The sequence below is a fragment of the Taudactylus pleione genome, unplaced genomic scaffold (genome assembly GCF_031769625.1).
Source record: "Taudactylus pleione unplaced genomic scaffold, aTauple2 ptg000066l, whole genome shotgun sequence".
Taxonomy (NCBI): domain Eukaryota; kingdom Metazoa; phylum Chordata; class Amphibia; order Anura; family Myobatrachidae; genus Taudactylus; species Taudactylus pleione.
The window spans coordinates 15,781,866-15,799,261 of record NW_028284468.1 but is presented as its reverse complement, the minus strand read 5'-3'; the positions used below and the strand labels follow the sequence as shown (position 1 = coordinate 15,799,261).

The 17,396-nt window shown below is 50.9% G+C and overlaps 1 protein-coding gene across 1 annotated transcript in view; it reads left to right on the top strand.

Annotated features, from left to right (window-relative positions):
- Positions 1-17,396, top strand: part of ATP5MF (ATP synthase membrane subunit f) — a 46,764-nt gene that overhangs the window by 16,153 nt on the left and 13,215 nt on the right. The window lies entirely within an intron of this gene.

Here is a 17,396-nt window from a genome sequence, read left to right as displayed (position 1 = left end):
CTATTTATTAGATTTGTATTTGTACTTTAAATTAATCATTTTGGGGGAATTCAATCAGGCGTGGGGTATAACTTTGGTTTCACTTCTGGAGCGATTCAGTTAATTGTCATTTTCCCTGCATGGTAAACCATGGGTTAGAATGCTCTAACTCATAGATTCTGTACAAAGTTCTGGAGTCTATGGGTTTCCACTCATGTTAAAATGCAGATTTCTTCTACACAGTCCATAGGGGGCCCAGGTATGACCATGGGGTATAGGGTGGAGCAGGAGGAGTCCGGGCACCAACTAGTTAAACTTCTTCCAGCAGCCCTGGCTCCTTATTATATCTATATATTTACTATGAGGGGCAGCGCTAGGCATCCTATAGGACGCCCTCTCTGCCATTCCACCGACTCCCAGCCCCGGTGGCTGCGGCACTGGCGAGCGGGTCAGTGACCTCAGGCGGTCCCACAGCACACGCCTGGGACCCGCAGCCGGACGCCAAGGAAATGAGCACGAACTGTGCTCTGAGGTAAGAGTGGGAGCGCTGAAGCGGTTGTTACCACCGGTCTGGGGAGACCACATGCGGTGCTGACAGCAGTTGCCCAGGCCGCCTGGCACCTCTGCTAGACCACCAGGGCACACGCAATGGGACGCTTTATTAGAAGCAGCCATTGCCCTGGGGAATCTAGATCAGCTAGGGGGAGGTATGCTCTCCCCATTCAGCCCCTCCCTTGGCGCGCTCCCTCATCGCAGAAGCCATGCCACAGTGAGTCAGTTTCTCTCCCCCTCTCTCTCTCCCCTCCCAACTGTCGCACGGAGAAGTAATTTTACTACTGTGACTGGAGAGCAGAAAGGGCTCCTGTCTCCCTGGTTAGCTATCCCCTCCGGGGTCAGGTTATACACTAAGCTCCTTCCTACCGACTGGTGGGTGTATGGATTGTTGAACATTATCTGCCCATTAATACAGCTTTGAATGTTTCTGTGTGCATGTACAGTATTTGTGTTCAGAAGTACATTTTATTTATAGATTTCTTCTGACAGTTTAGTAAATACCTTGCCTGTAAATTCCCGCTTATTGTGGGGTGAGGCCACATTCATTGCACTTCTCCTGTTATGGCACACGGTAGTTTACCTAACTGGTGTGTGGTGGCTGCCCTGGATTACTTACCATGTTCTCCAAGGGAAAGCACCCAGGGATGGGGGTGTTTCAGTGTTGTGTAACTGCAGGACTTGTACCCTTGAAGGGACTGCTTTGGGACATCCCCAAGGTCTCCTGTGGAGACTATGGACCCTGAAGTAGAAAATAAGAGGACCACGATGAGCTCTGCTGCAGTGTTCGCAGACTGTCAGTCCGTCATGACTTCCATTTGGAACCATCCAGACTGCCTCTCTTATAGGTAAGGTTGCACTATTGCACATCCTCTGCAGTGTCCGTCACATGGACTGGAAGCCCTAGGGCCCGCTACCCCTACTCCTACCGGAACCTTGCTGGTTGCCTTATAGCATTCTGCCTTAGGAGCCATGGATGCAGCCCTTCTCGCGTCAAGTGCAGATGTCTGCATCTTTCCAGCTGAGGCTGGACAGGAACCGCACTTCAGGGGCCGACACAGTGGCGTGTGCCGTAAAGTCCTGAGGCACCGCATACAGCATGCCTCACAGCACTGAGGTTGTAAACTGTGTGGAGTTTTGTCCTCCCTGTACTTGGGTGCGTTTCCTCCGGGTGATCCGGTTACCTCCCACACCAGTCTAGATAGTGCTGCGTCCTGGTCTAAATAGTGTTGCATTCCTGTCCGGTAATTAGAAGTTCCTCAACTCATTGGAGCAATATGGCCCCCATTTACTAACGAGTTTTATCACCAAAACGAGTGATACATTTCACTGTGTATGATAAATGGTTCTTCAGCCATTTAACTCCCAGCTGTCGTTTTTTTTCAAACAATTGACAGGTGGGAGCTGGTGGGCTGGAGAACCATTAATCATACACAGTGAAATTTATTACTCGTTTTGGTGATAGGGCCTCATTTATGAATGAGTTTTATTATCTGATAATTCAGACCTTTGCCTATCCCATACCACCGCTAGATGTAGCGTCCGGTTTAAAAGGATAAGGGCTGTTCGTAGCTTTAAGGTTACTGAGCCCTACGACCACACCACCCTGATTGCGCTCGATATTGTCTGATCTCTGAAGCTAAATAGGCTCAGGTCTTGGTTAGTACTTGGACTGCCTGGGAATACCATGTGCGGTATACCTAGGGCTAGCACTTCGGTTTTCACACTTTGAAAGACTGCAGCGTGTGTACCTTCTTCGGAGGCCTCGCCCTAATAGGCACCTCCAGGATTCTAAACCAAGTACAGCAGGTGGCTCCATGGGCACCTATACTACAGCTACAAAGTGTGGATGTCGCAGGCTTGTGTCCTATGATCGTTTCCTTGCCTCCTCTAATTCTCTACCTGCTGCAGACCGGCCATAATGGGCCTCCTCCTCTGAGAATGCTCATTTGGTCCGCTAAGATCTTTGCCCTTCCTAGTCCAATATGCCATCCCTTGGGATCCGTCGGACAGGACAATGGAACTTTCCTCTTAAAATTGCATCCAGTCCTAACTTCTCCTTATGTAGCTAAAGCCGTTGGAGGTTGGACGGATGCTCTTCAGAAGAACCTCAGCTGTGTCAGGTGAGATAATCAGAGGGTGGCCTCTGATGTTGAAGAGGCGACATTCGCCACTGGTGTCCTGACTTGACTTGATGTCAGCATCTTTGGTGGCGGTTAGGCAAACTCTCTGGATTAATTTCTGGCGCTTACTCACACTTCAGTAAGACCATAGGGCAGTGTTGGCTAACCTTGACACTCCAGCTGTTGTGGAACTATATATCCCAGCATGCCCTGCCACAGTTTTAGCATGCCCTAATAGCAAAACTGTAGCAGTGCATGCTGGGTTATGTAGTTCCATAACAGCTGGTTAGCCAACACTGCCATAGGGGCTCTTCCGCTTTCAGATCATTCGCTGAGATCCTATTTTGGATGGGATTGTAGCCACAATGAAGGTGTCCAGGATGGCCTAGGTTGCGAATTTCTATTTTTCGCTCCTTTCTGCGGAGGAAAAGGCCAAAGGCAGCCTTTCTCCTGGCTCTGGGTTACTCTTACTAGGCCCCAAGCTAAACAGCCCAGGTCTACCAGTTTTCCGCCTAGGGGAGTACCAGCGTGGGAAGCAGACTTTGATGTTTCTGTCACCTGGATGGGGGACCGTGTAGGATGCCTGAGGGTAAGATTTTCTCTCCTGGAACTACGCTGTAGCTTTTCAGGAAAGATCCTATTTCTAGTTCAGGTTCTATAGGGGGCCCACAGGGTAGACCTTGGGGTATAGCTGGATCTGGATCCACGGGCACCAAGCAGTTAAAGCTTTTGCTGCTCCCAGGATGCACTTGGGTCCATCCTCCTCTATACCACGAGCCACAGCCACCTCAGTTTTAGTTGGTGCCCGGCCGGAGTCGGGTCACCCTGGGCAGTGGGGTTGCATAAGCAGCCCCTAAGCTTATTATTATTTTTAAAAGAAGAATTTTATTTATTTTTTACTTCTTCAGAGCGGCAGCATCAGACTGTCCATCAAGACAACCCCGCTGGCGCTGCGACGCCAGTACTGACCTGGGGATCGCAGCAGGACCCCGGAGTCAGTACTAGCAGGGCTCCGGAATCTTCCACTGACTGCTGCCGGATTCTACGGGGACAGGTAAGCGTGGGGAAAAATGCAGTCTCTCACCGCCGGTCTCTGGGGAAAGACCGGCGGCGGGCTCCCCCTCTTCAGGAATACCCTGTGTGACCGCTGGACCACCAGGGAATAATTGCTGGAAGGGAACCAGCGTCCCTGGGGTTAATCACTAGCCAGGAAAGGCAGCCTTCCCTGGTTTAGCGGCTCCTCCCTGGGAGGTTGATTGTAGCGAAAGGTGCAGTGAGTATATCTTCCTGCATGGTATGTGACTTTTTGCTAGTGCTGTCTGTCATTTTATACCTATCCATTTCCTTCTACGGCCCGCAGGTGTGTGGGGGAAAGGCGTTTTTCTGTGTACCTCACTTGTATAAATCAAAGTATTTGTGAGGTCAGTCACATACAGTGGTGTGCTACTCAGTACCATTTTGTGGGCTGTTTGTGTTGCATACTTGGGAGTGCGCAGGTGTTATAAGCCTCACCTCTTCTCGGTGATACATATTTATTGCAAATTTATTGTGTCATGTCTGATGAGGAGATTGAGCTCTCCTTGGCTCATGTGTTGTTTTCCTGCAGACTGTTCTACAGGGGTTGATAAGGAGGATTTATTACAGGATGGTCTGTGCGGGCGGTGCCAGCTAGCGCCTGGCCCCTCCAAACCCCATACAGCGCAGGATTCTCCTTGGCCGATTTTTTCCGCAGGTGCTGGCGTCAATCGCCTACAATTTAGCGGTCCCGACTGCAGTCCCTACTAGGGCGTTGCCCCAGCCTACCATTCCCCAGGTATTCCGCATTTATTGCAGTCTCCTACCGGGTCTCAGACTGTGGGTCCTTATTCGGGGTTGCCTGTGTACGTGCAGTCCATGGTGCCCTTTCAGGGGTATCCTCAGGCGGTTCCTCCACCCTAGGTGGATGTACTCTCCAGCTCTGTTCAGAGTCTGGCGGCTTCGTCTTCGGCTTTTCAGTCGATGTTACATAGTGACAGGTCCCCAAAGGCGTCCAAGCGCCCCGTTACGGCTTCACTGGCTGCGCAGTTAACTGACACAGACGTGTCTTCAGATGACGGAGAAGTACATGAGGACACTGACTAGGATGCCATGGCCCAGGAGGTGGAGACTAAGTCCTCTATAAATGTGCCGGCATTGGTTAGGGTGGTGCGGGCCATCCTTCACATAGAGGAGGATGCATCGGCTCCTAGGTCGAAGTATCCTAATTTTAAAAAGGCAAAAGTAACTTTGAATGTTTTTCCCCTGTCTGATCAATTGACGGATCATATGGCGGGGGCCTGGCAGTCGTCAAGTAAGAGATTCCAACCACAGAAGCGGTTGGCATCCAACTATCCTTTTCCTGAGGCTCATTGCAGGAAATGGGAAACACCACTGGCGGTGGATTCCCATGTCACCCGCTTAATTAAAAGCGCTACATTGCCATCTATCTGAAGGATCCCACGGACAGGAAAGTAGAGACTTGTTTAAAGTCTATCTATTCTCTCTCTGGGGCAGTGGCCCGTCTGTCCATGGCCATCTCTTGGGTGGCTAAAGCCGCTGAGAGCTGGGCCAACGCTTTAGAGGATACCTTTCCAGACGATGCTCCGGATATCCAGAGGGCGTTAATAGGACAGATGAGAGATGCGGCTTCCTATATTGTGGAAGCATCGTTAGATGCCAGCCTGCTGACCTCTAGGGTTTCGGCTGCAGCTGTGTCTGCTCGTCGGTCCTTGTGGCTGCGGTCCTGGAGAGCTGATGCAGACTCTAAAAAGGGCCTGGAGGCCTTACCTTTTAATGGGGAGTTGATATTTGGTCCAGACTTGGACAAAAAATAGTGGATACTCTGGCTAAATACAAATCAGCCTTCCTCCCTTCGGCTTCAGCACCTGCTAAGGTGAGGAGCTCCGCTTTTCGGTCCTTGCGGGTTCAGGGTAAAGCCAAAGGTCAGTCCTTCCCGAGGCAGTCGGCGACCAAGACCGCCTCTAAGCCCAAGAAGCAGGCCTGGAGTACCAGGCGCCCTTCTTCCAAGCAGGAAGATAACCCTTCTGCCTGATGGGACGGGCCTACCTCTGCGGGAACCCAGAGTGGGAGGCCGACTTCTTCAATTTGCCCAGTGCTGGCACAAAACCACCACGGATACCTGGGTTCGAGAAGTGGTCTCCCAGGGGTACGCTCTGTCTTTTCTGCACAGACCGCCCCACCAGGACAAAACTAAAGCTTTGCAGATTCAGGAAGCTATAGAGTCCTTGCTGAAAGCAGGGGTCATTGTTCCCGTTCCTCAATCACGAGGGACGGAGTATTACTCTACTCTGTTTCTGGTGCAGAAAGCCAATGGTTCTCATCGCCCTATCCTCAATTTGAATTCTCTGAACCAATTCCTCAGAGTTCCCAAATTCAGGATGGAAACGTTACGTTCCATTATTCTGGAGATGGAACCTGGTGATTACATGGTCTCCCTGGATATCCAGGACGCCTACCTCCATGTTCCGATAGCACCTTCCCACCAGCGGTATCTGAGGTTCGCTATCCTACAGCATCACTATCAGTTTCGGGCGCTACCCTTTGGCCTCTTCACGGCACCAAGGGTATTCACCAAGGTGATGGCGATCATGGCCGCATATCTTCGGAGCCAGAATGTACGGCTGCTGCCGTATCTAGAAGACTTCCTTTTGCTGGCGAGCCCTCCGGAGGTACTGCTTCAACATCTCCACCTGACTATCGCTTGTCTGCAAGCACACGGGTGGTTGATAAATTGGAGAAAGTCCTCCCTGATTCCATCACAGCGGATTTTTCATTTGTGAGCCCTGCTAGATTCTCGGCAGCAAAGGATCTTCCTGACTCCGGAAAAGGTCTCCTCCCTACAGCTGCGGATACACAGTTGCCTGAGCAGTTGCCGCCTGTCGGTCCATTCGGCAATGAGAGTTCTGGGGTCCATGGTGGTCCATGCTGGAATTTGCCCAGTTTCAGAATCAGCCCCTGCAGTGCCTGGAATATCAGAATGGAACGGGTTACCTCACCGGATCCGCTCTCAGTTGCTGGTGTTGTCCCCGGAGGTTCGGCAGTCTTTGGCTTGGTGGCTTCAGACAGCTCATCTGGTCAAGGGGCGCCCCTTTTGGATCCCGGACTGGGTCCTGCTCACAACAGATGCCAGTCTCCGGGGTTGGGGGGCAATGACAGGCGCGTTGTCACTTCAGGGACGTTGGTCTGCAGAAGAAGCACTTCTCCCCATCAACATCCTGGAACTGCGGGCGGTGTACAGGGCCCTGCAGTCGTCCAGCACCGCTCTTCAATGAAGGGCGGTTCAAGTTCAGTCCGATAACGCCACCATGGTGGCATACATCAACCACCAGGGAGGAACTCCCAGTCAGATGTCGGAGGTGTCTCGCATCCTTGCTTGGGCAGAGTGCCACATTCCAGCAATCTCTGCTGTCTTCATCCCTGGAGTCCTCAATTGGGAGGCGGGCTTCCTCAGCCGTCACAACGTGCATCCCGGGGAATGGTCGCTTCACCCAGAGGTGTTTCAGCTACTCATGGACAGATGGGGGCTGCCGGAACTGGACTTGATGGCCTCCCGTCACAATCACAAGTTGCCCGTTTTACAGGTCAAGGACAAGAGACGCAGGCGCATGTCTGGTAGACGCGCCGTCGGTGAATGAACGTTTCCTCCGATATCCCTGCTACCTCGGGTCCTGCGGAAATTCAAGCAGGACGGTGGCACGCTTGTGCTGGTGGCTTCGGCGTGGCCCAGACGTCCTTAGTACTCCGATCTGAGGAGCCTCTCCATCGACGCTTCGTACCTTCTTCCTCAGCATCAGGACCTATTGTCTCAAGAGCCCTGCCTTTACCTGGATCTGGGTTGGCTGTCTTTGACGGGGTGGCTCTTGAGACAGCCGTCTTAAGGTCTCGGGGCTTCTCTGGTTCGGTTATTAGTACCATGCTCAGGGCACGCAAGCCTGCTTCCGCACGGATTTACCACAGGGTGTGGCGCACTTACTTTCAGCGGTGTGAGTCCAGAAACTATGTTCCTCAGGTGTTCCGAGTTTCTAGGATCTTGGAATTTCTTCAATCAGGTTTGGACCTAGGCTTACACCTTGCCTCCCTGAAGGTGCATGTGTCCGCGCTGTCCGTGTGGCTCCAATGAAGGATCGCTACACTGCCAGATGTTCACACTTTTTTCCAAGGTGTTCTCCGAATCCAGCCTCCCTTCGTGCCTCCTGTGGCTCTTGGGACTTGGCGGTGGTTCTTCGGGTCCTGCAGGGTTCTCCTTTTGAGCCTCTTGAGTCGGTGGAACTCAAGTGGTTAACATTTAAGACCCTTTTTCTGATTATTCACCAGGGCAGAGTGGTGCTTCGCACTCGTCCTGAGTTTTTACCTAAAGTGGTTTCGAAGTTCCACATCAATCAGGAACTTGTTGTGCCAGCTTTTCAGTCACCTGATCTTTCAGCTGGTGAGGCTTCCTTGGATGTAGTCCGTGCTCTCAGAATTTGTGGACCGGACTGCTTCCGTTAGGTAGTCTGATTAATTGTTTGTCCTCTTTGGTTTTCACAGGAGGGGTTGGCCGGCCAATAAACAAACGTTAACCCGTTGGCTTGTTCTGTTGTTTGTGAGGCTTATGCACAGGAGGGTTTACCTGTGCCAGGCTCTGTTAAAGCTCATTCCACTCATTCTGTGGGTCCCTCTTGGGCTGCTAGACGTTGCGCCACTGCTGTTCAGCTATGTAAGGCGGCCACCTGGTCTTCCATTCAGACGTTTTTGAGGTTCTATGCATTTGACACCTTTGCCTCTCAGGATGCATCCTTCGGGCGCCGGGTTCTCCTTTCTGCACAAGAGCGTCCCCGTCTTAGTTGAACTGCTTTGGGACATCCCCAAGATCTACCCTGTGGACCCCCCTATGGACCCTGAAGTAGAATACAAGAGAGATGGTAAGAACTTCTTTTTTTTTTTTTTTTCACATGCTTTCTGGTCCAGACAAGGCGGAAACACTGGGGGATTCTGCGGCTTATTCAGAGCCGCTCGCAGGGTCTCGTCGAAAGCCCGTTGGTCACGATAATCGCGACGGACTCCAGGCTGCTCACACAAGCTGTGAGTGGTCACCCACAGATTCGCGAGACGGCTGGAGAAAAAAACAAAAAAAAAACACACACTCTGAATCATGCGCTCTGTTCACTCCCAACTGGTTTCCAGAATTTGTCCCAGTTCCCTTTTAGAGAGGCTAGGACTTTTATGCCAGTCTTTTTTTTCTTTGTTTTATCCATCATTCTAGCACTGGCTCTGGGGAATCTCTGAGCCTCAGATTTTCGGGAGGTCTATTTGCAGTTTCCGATCTGACCCAGTCATCAGAGTTCCTCTGGATTGCGTTCAAAGAGGAGCATTTTCATTTTTAGACTTGGCCATTTGGTCTTTCCAGGGTCCTTGGCTTTTAATGAAAGTGATGGTATATCATTTCCCGCCACAGGGGCATCATGTTTCTACCTTTTTCTTAACAACCTACTGATCCTTGCTGGGTTTCCGGATGTTTTTAAGGGAGCACATCAGTCTCTCAAAAGGTCTCTTCCAGTCCCATGGAAAGCTCATCAGTAGGATGTTTTCCTCCTGGACTATGTCACAGGAGATGTACCGTCTGGAGGCCTTGCTGGATTACAGGGTACAGCAGGTCTTCCTCTCACCAGCAAAGCTTGGGACCTGTAGGCTAGGATTTGCAAGGTTTTTAGACCTCAGTGTTAATACATTCTTACATTCAGATCCTGGGCTCATTTTCTCCACATACGTCATGGCAGTCTGCCCATTTTCACTCCCGGCCTTTTCAAAGAAAGGTGGGACAGGTCACACCGATGGCTCACATCTTTCCTGGGAGCTCCGGCTTCAGGATTCTGCACTGGGTACAACCTTCCAGGGTCAGTCTACAAATTCTGTGAGCTGAGGGGGTCATTCAGACCCGCTCGCGAGCGTCGCAAGCGGGTCGATGTTACCCCAATGCGCATGCGCACGGCGAGGGAGCTCCGTCATGCGCATGCGCGAGACCCGGACAGCGACAGCCAAGCTGTCGCTCCGGGTCTCGCACCAAAGGGGGCGTGCTGTCGATGGTGACTGACAGCACGCCCCCTTTGGTGGGCGTGCCGGGGGCGTGGCTGCCCGACGGAGGCGTTCCCATGGGAACGCCTACCGTCTGGGTCCGGCCCCACTGACTAGTGATGTCAGTGGGAGTGATTTTGGCTCTGATAGAGCCAAAATCACTCCAGGGCTTGCGGTCACCGAGACCCTACCGCAGGTCGCGATGGTCAAGACCATCGCGACCATCTTTTTGGCCGCTTGCATATGCTGTGGGTGGTCACCCACAGCTATGCGAGCAGCCAGGAGGCCGCTCCATTTTCAGGTAGGAGGCACTGATTCAGAGCGAGTGCTCTGGTCAGAGCGTCCGGCTCTGAATCAGGCCCTGAGTGCCTATCTACTTTGTGGATCTCAAAACAATCTTATGAGCTTTCTGCCTGGCTCGGCTGCTCCTACAGCATGGTCCTGTCCATGTTCATTTCGAGAATGACTGCCATTGCCTACAACCCACAGTTAGGGCACTTTGAAGTAGGTGGGTCGCGCTCTTATCTGGGCAGTATGTCAGTTTCCGGCTCGATCGATTAGTCTTCCTCTCCAGAGTCCGGAAGGAGGAAGAGGGCTTCCTCTGCCACCTGGGCATCCACCCAGATGAATAGGGTTTCATCCAGATGTCTTTCGGATTCTAGTTTTTCGCTGGTGGTGGCCAGACTTTGCCTTGTTGGCATCTCGACACAAACTCAGACTACCATGGTACTACTCCCATACCAGGGTTCCGGGAGCCGTTTGGGTGGACGTCTTGCCGTAATCCTGGTGACCTCCTATGGGCCTTGGTCTGTTTGGTATGCAGATCTTCTATCTATGCTCTCCTGTATCCTACTTCTATGCAAGATCTTCTGTCTTGGGACCCGTTCTCTTGACTCCTCAGTCTTGAGCACTACTCTGTTCTCTAGGTTAGTTATTCGTAGTTATTTGTATTATACTGTATGCCCGGAAGTTCTCCTCAGCAGGACTTTGCCACTGCTTTTGCAGGATTTCTTTCGCATGGTTTTCTGACCAAAAAACTTTTGCAGCATGTTTCCATCTCTTGGGTCCTTTCCCTACTGCAGGTGGAGCTGGATTTTTCCCTCCACTACTCTACTTGGAAGTTGCAAGTTTCTACACTTGCTGTGCTTTTCAGAGACTCATTACTCTGATGCCTGACCAAAGAACTTCCCTTCCAGGTGTTTTCCTCTGACTGTGGTGTTTGGGCCTTTGTCTTTTTAGTGTTTCAAGCTTTTCGGTTGTCGTCCTCTGAGCCTTTGGGTTCTGCTGACACTAGCTGGCTTAAGTCAGGCCTTGACAAATGTTTCTAAAATCTAGGAGCCAGGATGAAAGTGTAGAAGCCAGACTGCTGCCCCCCCCCCCACCCCCCCCCCCAAGGCAACCAACCCCCACAGGCACACTGAGGATGTACCCCCAGGCAAACCCTGATCTGCAGCAACATTGCTGTACAGCTTCCCCCTCCCCTGGCCACACAGACCCTCTATGCAGCCGGAGTTGGAATACAGCAGACAGCCGGGACGTACAGGAGGATAGCACAGACTAGGACAGACGGCAGGAGTCACAGCAGGCCCGGGATGGACAGGATGAGTCGGCGCAAGCCCAGGACAGACTGACACAGCAGTCGCCACAGGCGACTCTCAGCACGTGCACACCTGTGCATGAAATGACCACTGCAATACTACAGACACTAATCTGCACTGGGACTGAGGAGGGACTGCTTCTGCCCTCCCTGCAAAATCTGGTCACCATTGCAACCTGGCCCCCAGGATTTGTCAAACCTTGGCTTAAGTGGCTGACCGCTTTCCTGCTCCTGGCAAGGGTTTCTCTGGGGCGCGTTGTAGTGTTCCTACCCAGTGTGGTATTTTCACTGAGATGTTGATTTAACTACCTTCCTATGGTAGTCTCTTGGCTGCTAGTCACTAGGACTGTTTGGTCTCTGTTTCAGGCACCTATATTTCTACGGAGGAAGCCTCTTTTGATTGTGCCGGCCCTCTGGATCTTTGTGGTTAAGTCTCAGGGTCTCCGTGAAATACCCTCTTTTGTCTCCATGTCTTTCGCCAAAAGGACTTGCCAGGTACCTCCCGGAACTTAGCCAGTTGGCTCCATTTGAGTTTGTCTCGCTTCTACGATGGCGATCCTTTCTGTTCAGTCTGTACAGTCTGACTTTTTTCACCGGTTTGGTGGGTTCTACTTGGGTCACTCGCCACCAGTGCCTCGGCTGAGCAGCTTCGTAGAGAGGCCCTACGGTCCTCTGCCCTTTTTTCCGGTTTTGCTCGTTTGACACCTTCGCTGCCACAGATGCGGCTTTTGGCGAAAGGGTTCTTAGTACAGCTTTGGGACATCCCATGGTCAAGCCTGTGTCCCCTATGGGCTGTGTAGAAGAAAAGAGGACTTAAGTCTTACCTTTTCTTTGAACTCCATAGGGGGCACAGGCCTCCCACCCCGACGCACTGGGCTGGTGGGGTTTTTTACTCTGTTCCAGTCCTCCTTTAGCGTTTCTGGGTGCTGAACCAGTTTGTGTAGGTCAGGTTTCCTTCTCTTCCTCACTCCTGCCTTGGGCTTGCTAACTAAACTGGCCTGGCTGGGGACGGGGTATAGGTGGAGGAGCGGGGACTGCTGGAAGAAGTACAACTATTTGGTGCCTGGACTCCTCCACCCTATACTGCATGGTCAAGCCTGTGTCCCCTATGGAGTTTGAAGAAAAGGACTTAAGAAGGTAAGACACGAGGCCTCCTTTTTTCCTCGGCTCAAAAGGCTGGGAGGAAAGATCCTACTTCTGGGGATTAGCGTGTGAGATTTCCCCAACAAGTGGAATTGCAGTGCTGACAGTGGCTATTTGGATATTATGAGAAACTTTCAATTGATATGTCTATAATGACCCATTTAGATGAAACTCTGTACATGCTGTATATTTGATCCCCCCCCCCCAACACAAAAAGTATTTATTTGTGATACTTCTAGGATTTGTGTAGAGAATAACTGTTAGCCTATTCATTAAGTATATAGTGTTACATTATTTTTGTGGCCAAATACGGATGACTGGCACACATGACTGTGTGTGTTTGTGTTGAAACGTTGGTAACATATTTTGGTATCTCATGCTATTATCACTGTGTGTCGCGCTAATCCAGTATCTATCTATACATCCTCTCTTCATAATGCACATACATTTTACCCTTAAAAATACAGATTGTGCTGTGATTTGAAAAGGATACAAACATTTATTCTCGTAGGAACTTTCCATCCTTCATCCTAATATAACCTATATAAATACACACATCTGAAAGAAATAGGATAAAAATAAATACACAGCAGGACATTTTTGTTTTAATTGCAAATGTATTTTTTATTCACACTGTATATTACAAATTTCAGTGTCTGTCTTTTTGATCAAATATTTCTCTGGTCATCCAAAGGGGACACAGACTTCAACTATAGGAGGCAGAGCTGGAGTCTAGGCACCATATAAGTTTCTCTTCCCAGCAGCCCAGGCCCCCTCTCCTCTATACCCCGTCCCCAGATCAGAGGACCAGTTTACGGTTGGTGCCTGCAAGGAGCATGCACTGTTTTTAGGGGCTGTTTTTAACAGCCTTATTTAAGTTTCTTTTATTTACTTTTATTGAGCAGGCGGTGAGTTAGCGTCCTATAGGAAGCCTTCACCGGCGCTCTCCACTGAGGCCCAGCGCACGCTGCACTGGCGATTGGGTCAATGACCCCGATGGGCACACCAGGAGAGCAGGTAAGGTGGCTCCTTGCTTGCAGGGAGCTGCACATATAGCTGATGCCACCGCCAATGTGGGAGACCACTGGCGGTGTTGGCAGTGGGGGGCCCAGGTTACCTCCACTAGACCACCAGGGCAGTTTCGAGGCAGTGGGGCACTACACTAGTGGTGGCCATTGCCCTGGGGTCCATGCCAGAAGGGGGAGGTGCCTTCCCCACTCCTGAGCGCGTTCCCTCACAGCAGACATTTTGTAACAGGGCTCAGTCCTCCTCTTTCCTCCCTCCTAAAGATGCTGAACAGCCATTTAAATCACTGCCTGCCACAGCACCTTTTCAGAGAGCAGCACGGGCTCCTGGTCTCCCTGTGTACCTTACTCTCCTGGTCAGGTTATACCAGTGGTTTCCAACCTGTAGCTCGCGGTCTTAATTTTGGTAGGTCACCTAGCTGCAGTACTGCCGAGTCGACTAGGAGGAAGTGACCTCTGACGTGTGCTCCCCCATGGTATCGACGCCATGGAAGGAGCTACAGGGAAGCACGTAAGGTGATTGCCGCAGCCTCTACAGCAATCACCTGACGTGCTTCTCCCGTGGTTCCACCCACGGTGTCTACGCTATGATGGAGCGAGTGACTCCGCCCCAACTACAACAATATCAGTAATAATTAAATGCATTTTTTTATTTTCTATGCAACAACATTTTTTTTTTTTTTTTTTAATTAAATCTTCAGTTGTTCGGTTATCAGCCAGATTTTTATTTATTTTTTTTCTACAATTTTTAGTAGCTCTTCAGGAGGTTTAATGTTTGTAAAGTAGCTCACACCTCAATTTACGTTGGAGACCACTGGTTTATACATTCAACTCCTTCCTCCCCTGTTGGGGCTTGGTTTGTTGAGCAATATTGGCGCATATATTCTTGCTTTGAGTGTTTTCTGTGTGCATGTAGTAAGTGTCTCCTATTTAATTTCATATGGACCTCCCCATCATTTCTAAAATATTCTCCACAGATAGACATCCCAGTAATCTCATAATAAGGGCGCAATGTTTTCTAGCAACCCCCAACACTGAATGTGGAAGTGCAGAGTGACTCTCAAATTTTTAACAACGTATGTCAACCTGGGTCCATTAATAGTGTTGCATAGGCTGTTTAATATTTATGGGATACGAAACAACAGAGGAGCAGTGGGCTGCTAAAAGAGCGATACAGTAATCTACCTTTCTACTTCAGGTTCCATATGGGGTCCACAGGGATGACCCTGGTGGTATAGCTGGATCCACGGGCACCACGCAGTTAAAGCTTTGCTGCTCCCAGGACGCACTGGGTCCATCCTCTATACCCAGCCACAGACACCTCAGTTTTAGTTGGTGCCCGGCCGGAGTCGGGTCACCTTAACGCAGAGGGGCTGCTTGGCCGCCCCTAAGCATATTTTTAGAGTTGATTTATTTTTATTTATATTTCACTCTTCAGAGCGGCAGCTTCAGACTGTCCATTGGACTTCTAAGCTGCCGCTCCTACAACCCCGCTGGCGCTGCTTGCGGTGACCCGCGTGTACAGCCTTTAAAATCTCTGGGGATAGACCAGAGGCGCTAGCTAGTGGCAGTGGGCTTTCTCTCCTCGGAGGCATACCCCGCGAGACCACTGGACCACCAGGGAGTACCATGCCGGCAGTGGGACTGGCATCCCTGGGATTAAACGCTAGCCAGGGGAGAGAGCCTTCCCTGTTTAGCAGCTCCTCCCCTCAGCTCGGCGCGCCTTTCCGCTTAGGTCTGGCGACGCTGAGCTGCTTCCTCCTGCGGTCACTCCTCCGCTGAGGTCTCCGGCGGGCAGCGCAGATCTCTCAGGCAGTGTACGGTCGATCCCCTTGTGTACCTCTCCCCGCCAAAAGGTTAGTGTACACAGCGCTATAGCCCTCCCAGACACCGAATCTGGGCGGTTGATTGTAGTGATAAAGTGCAAGGAGTTTGACTTTCTGCATTGTATGTGACTTTTGCTAGTGCTGACTGTTTCTGCTGTATTTCTACTTTACTGTCAGTCTATAACTATCCATTTCCCTCTCCTCCAGCCTTGGCAGGTATGTGTGGGAAGGGATTTTCAAGGATCTCACTTATATAAATTCATGTATTTGTGAGGTCGGTCACGGTGCCATATTTGTGGACTTGTGTGCTGCATACTTGTGGGCGCGTCAACAGCTTCCCGGTTGTATTGCTATATATGTTTGGGTATATATACCTGTTTGTTAGCATGTCTGATGAGGAAGTTGAACGCTCTGCGGCTCCCAATCTGCTCACCTGCAGACACTGCGCTGCAGTGGGGACTATGGAGGATTTATTGCAGGATTGTGTATGTGTGTGTGTGGAAAATTTCATCAGTTACCTGGTCCCTCTAATCCCCAACTTCGGGACAGGATCCCTCTTGGGCAGTATTCTCGCAGGTGTTGGGTTCAATCGTGGACCGTCTGGCAGTCCCGACTACCCTCTCCCATAGGGGGTTACCACAACCAGACACACCCCCACCCGCACCCTCCACCCCCTCCTTCTTCGGATGTACTGCAATTATTGCAGTCTCCCCCTGGGCCTCAGACAGTTCATCCATATGCGGGGTTCCCTATGTATGTTCGGTCTATGTTCAGTCTCCGATGACGCAGCAGTCCATCATCCCCTTCCAGGGTCTTCCGCAAGCTAACTCACCGATGTGTGGATGTGTTCTCCAATTCTGTCCAGAGTTTGGAAGCCGCCTCTTTGGCTTTTCAAACCATGTTGCGTAGTGACAAGCCTCACATGGCGTCAAAACGCACTGTTACGTCGTCCCAGTCTGCGCAGCTATCAGACTCAGATGCGTCCTCTGAGGGCAGAATCCTCATGCAATTCGATTCAGATTTCCCTGCTCCGGAAGTGGAGACGAAATCTACCTTTAATGTGCGGGCGGTGCTGTCCATTCTAGATATAGAGGATGATGCCCCGGCCCCAAGTCCAAATATCCAAATTTTAAACCGTGAGTTTGGCTGTTTTTCCTTTATCTGACCAACTGACTGATCATATGGCGGAGGCCTGGCAGCCTTCTAGTAAGAGGTTCCAGCCGCAGAAACGTTTAAGCAGTAGTTATCCGTTTCCTGCTAGTCACTGCAAGAAGTGAGAAACACCGTCTGCGGTGGATTCTCACGTTACTCTCCTGTTCAAGAGTGCTACCTTGCCAATGCAGTCCATTTCATCCCTAAAGGATCCAACGGACAGTAAAGTGGAGACTTGTTTGAAATCTATATATTCTCTCTCTGGGGCGGTGGCCTGTCCGTCCTTGGCCATCTCTTGGGTGGCTAAAGCCATTGAGAGCTGGGCCAATGTACTGGAGGATATGCTTCCTGAAGAAGCTCCGGCGGTTCAGAGAGCTTTGGTTGGTCAGATGAGGGATGCCGCTTCCTATATTGGGGAGGCGTCTTTGGATGCCAGTCTCCTCACTTCTAGAGTTTGGCGGCAGTGGTCTGTTCTCTGGTCTTTGTGGCTTCGTTCTTGGAGAGCGGATGCGGATTCCAAGAAAGGTCTAGAGGCCTTACCCTTTAATGGGGAGATTTTGTTCGGCCCTGACCTGGACAAAATTGTTGATACATTGGCAAAGTCTAAATCTGCATTTCTGCCATCAGTAACTGCGCCTTCTAAAACTAGGACCTCAGCCTTTCGGTCCTTTCGGACTCTGGGTACGTCCAATGGTCAATCCTTCCCGAGGCAGTAGTCAACCAAGACTGCCCCTAAACCAAAGAAGCAGGCCTGGAGCACGAGACACCCTGCTTCCAAGCCCGAAGATAAACCTTCAGCCTGATGGGACAGGCCTCTCTGCGGGATCGACTTCAATTCGCCCAGTGCTGGTGCAATACCACCGCGGATGCTCGGGTACAAGAAGTGGTCTCTCAGGGGTACGCCATGTCC